A 4,109-nucleotide genomic window follows, 5' to 3' on the forward strand; every position below is an offset into this window, starting at 1 on the left:
TATAAGTTTCATTTCCACAAATTAATTGTCAGGCCTCTTATTACGGCGGAGACGCGCTCCTTCACGGTATTCGCGATTTGCGTAATTAATAATTTTCTATCGCGCGTTTCACAATAAGCATTTACCGTGTAACGCATATTTTGCAAAAAAAATAAAGCAATAAAGCCGTGTGCACGTAGATTTAAAGAATTAAAAAAACGGTAATCAAATATTCAATCTTATTCTACTCTTATACTCTTATACTTTTTTGGAAACTAAATTTTATTTAACTGAAATCTTTTATTAAAGTCAGCTCTTTCTGATCTAATTAAGTATAATAACAATAAAAATATTCTCAACTAAAGATTCCTGAGAAATATCATTATTACGTCGATACTAGTTAAAGAGATATTGCTTTTAGATTGGGGCAATGTATTAAATCTCGGACTGTACCGTACACAAAACTTTACTTCGAAATTTGTTTCGTTTATACGGCTCGTTTCTCTTTATATATTTTATGAAACTTTAACTTTTCTCTTTTTCTAAATGTAATAAAACTCAGGAGGTAAAATACAAGCATTCTCAAGCAACTTTAAATCCTTCGTGGAAAACAACTTTAAATGTTTTCCACTGTATAGTTACAAGTTAAAGCGTTAAAGCTAAGTAGACGTTTACCACATCAGCTATTTGCAGTTGTATAAATGAAGTATTAAAAACATATGAATCATTACTTAAACTGTTAATCTTTTGACGTTCTTTTCTCTCGGTGATATGTTATGTGAAGTTAATTTAAGAAATTTATCAACATTTATTGACATGCAAAGAGTCCATAGGAACTTTTACGATTTATTGTTTACATCTTAGAATTTTACTCTAAATAAACGTTTATGCGTCCTCGCAAATATTCTACGATAACATGAATGCAGCTCTCGATATAGCAGTCACGTGCATCCTGCAACAATAGTGAGAGGATGCTATTGTCCCGGATGCTAAGCAGACGTCGCAGTTTGACTACCCATGAAATCTTGACAAGCTTTCTGAAACGGGGTGTCGCATCTCACGCCTTGCAAGCATGAACGCTTAAAATGTTACACGCTGTCAAAACGTTCGACGCTAAAAAGGTGTAATTCCACGCATTCGTAAGATTTAAAAAGATACAATTCCAGTTCTGCTGAATATTCCCGACAAAAGTGATGCAAAACGAGTCAATTTTATAAATTTGAAACTAAATTAAATAAAACTTTAAACATAGAAGTTATACAATGTATTAAATATAATTTTTTCACAAATAAGCTCTCGAAATTTTTTAATATTCTATTTGTGAACTATTCTAATTGTTTATTGACCGTTGAGTGTTCATTATTAAATTTTATCTGCAATCCAAAGTTTTTTATTTAAAAAAAATTGATACTTTGAAATTACACGATTTTAGCTTCAAGCCGTTAAATTATCCTCATTCTTCATGCCAAGTTGAAAAATTATTGCGATATTTACTTTCGCGAATTTATCAGGCTTTCTGAAAAAACAGCTTGCACAATGTAGAACAGCACTGTAGAAGATTAAAGTTTAATTAGAACCATTTCACAAAGTTATAAAAGACAATCTCACTGTAAGCAAGAATTAATGTAATTAAATCTCTCATTTTCGAAAAAGAGTCTATTTTAAAAATTTCAAAAATATACTTTAGATTTGATGGAAGTAAATGGGGGGGGGGGGATCAGGAGAGAGAAGCATTGTTTCTTTAAAACATTGTTATTAATTTTCTACACAGTAGATCCACATCTCCAAACACAGTCTATACATTCGCGCTCTGTATCCGCGCGATACATGAAGATCTTGTTTCGTACACATACACACATATTCTTCCATCATGGCATAAAAATGCTATTTGCAACATTTTGCAAATATATCACGCATTAGGCTTTCATTATGGCGGATGCGTAGCAACGCAGGCAACTTGTAATTAAATTACCGCTATTAATGACGTAACTGTTGTTTAATAATTGAGAAAAAATAATTGATTAAATAAATAAATATACACGTCATAAATATTGGAGAAAAAATATAAAGTAAAAAGATAGTTTTGCTATCGATAATGATGAGTTTCATGTATATGCATGTATGTGTAATAATTAAATCATAGTTTTTTTTAAATACTGTGTATAGAGTTAAAAAAGTAAATGTATTTGTATATAGTTACCAACTGGCTCCGTTTCAGGTACGTCAAATATTGATTACACTCATTACTAAAAATTATATGCACTTTAAAAGTTAAAATGTGTAATAACATTGCCAATTATTAGAGTTGTTTCTGTAATTTAATAAATAATCGTTAATGTTATGAAATAAAAATATGAATAACAAGTTATTACGTTAAAATATACATATGTACAGAGGTCGAAATTTATGAGGAAACGTGCGAGTCTATTTTTTATCGTATTGATTTCCCTAATATCTAGCAATATTCGCCGCAAATTAGTCGTGTGCGACATTCTCGCAGCGAATTAGCCTCTTCGTTACGTATCACGATCCATGAAACCACACTGCAGTAAATATAGTTATGCAACCTGTAAATTTCATCGTATGCATGTGATCATGCATCCAAGATAACCACAGTCTCTCGCAAAATCGATCTTGTAACCAAACTAAAGATTATGGAAATTGCGCGCCCATAAAACAAATTTTCTCATTCACACTATTGTCATTAAAATACTACGTGTTTCTTTTTCACTGTAAATGTCTTTTTGTCTAAGGCCTATTTCAGACGATCCATAATTCGAGACATATATCAAATATGCATATAAATTTTCATATATTTAATATCTTGTTTTGCTTTTTTAATACTTGAAAATTTTTCTCCTCTTAATCCTTCCGCAAATTAAAAATCATCTGAAATCGGTTTTCCTTTTTCTCTCTGGCGATAAAACTGCTTCGCCAATGTGATCGCTGGCAAAACCGCTTTGACTCTAGAGACGTCTCGTAAACATCGATTTACAACGTTGCACAGTACGTTACATTAGGAGGACACTAGTCGCCTTTATAGCCGTAGCCTAACAGACACGTGATATACGAATAGATCGAGCTGGCGAACGATTTCGTAGCATTTCCGTACCCCGTAATTCGTTTTCCGTAAATATATACGTAAGGAAACGATTAAAAACCAAAATGTGTGGCAATGGTGATAAATAAGGAAAGAGCTAAAAGCTAAAATTTACATATCAACTTTTCTGAAACTTATTTTCATTGATATAAAAATACACTATATTTTACCTATTGTCAAAATTAAAATAAGATTTAGTTATTATTTCAAGTTAGAATAGTACAATTAGAATTAAATAAGCCTTATGATTTATAAAGTTTAAAAAGTATTGAAACGTTCAATGTATTAAAGTTATTGGAAACTGCTATTTATATAATTTGAATTTCAATTTTTACTAATTGCAATTTGTAATTGCAGTAAAAAGACATGTCCACGATATCGTCCGCGCTCGATCGTATTTACGTTAGTGATTGTTCTGCATTCTGAAATATGTATACATAACTATTTACGTATACCATCTTCTTTGATCTGCCAACCGATGATATAAAAGAGCTGATAAAAAAGGATTAAAAAATCAATTACACTTTCGTAAAGCCGATTGTTTCATCATCGCCACCTTTACCAATCTTTCTCAAATATGTTCTGTCTAATATAATAGACCGAAATGATCTCAGAAAGAGGGTTTTATTCCAAAAAAAAATATTACGCATATTTTATTTATATGTACGCTTCGATATAAATATCACGACTGAGAGGGCAGTAAAATATATTGTAGAATATCTTCTTGATTGATCGTTAATATACATTCGTATCATGAGATTAGACAGCATTTAATTGTATTATATTCTTTCATTATTAAGTTATTTATTATTAATTGTGTCAAATTGTGCCATTTTAACCATAAGAAATTATATTGGCAGTGTAAAATAATAACTTTTAATCGATACTCTTTTAAAAATAGGCGTGTTTCTTCTTTGAAAATATAAGGATTTTGATTAACAAAAAACCCTTTCTGAGATAAATCGATCTAGTATAATTTCGATGACGGTGTTACTTTCTAAGACTGTGCACAAGACTTCTAAAGAAATGT

The 4,109-nt window shown here is 30.6% G+C and overlaps 1 protein-coding gene across 7 annotated transcripts in view; it reads right to left on the minus strand.

Moving 5' to 3' along the window:
- Positions 1–2,828: 2,828 nt before the first annotated feature.
- Positions 2,829–4,109, minus strand: part of LOC105563434 (octopamine receptor beta-1R-like) — an 82,590-nt gene continuing 81,309 nt past the window's right edge. For all 7 annotated transcript variants that reach the window (XM_012015034.1, XM_012015033.1, XM_012015032.1 and 4 more), the window contains one exon: positions 2,829–4,107. The gene's annotated coding sequence lies outside the window, so the exon portion shown is untranslated. The remainder of the gene's footprint in view (positions 4,108–4,109) is intronic.

This window comes from Vollenhovia emeryi, unplaced genomic scaffold, assembly GCF_000949405.1.
Source record: "Vollenhovia emeryi isolate VEMERY1.0 unplaced genomic scaffold, V.emery_V1.0 DF939175.1, whole genome shotgun sequence".
In the NCBI taxonomy this organism is placed as follows: domain Eukaryota; kingdom Metazoa; phylum Arthropoda; class Insecta; order Hymenoptera; family Formicidae; genus Vollenhovia; species Vollenhovia emeryi.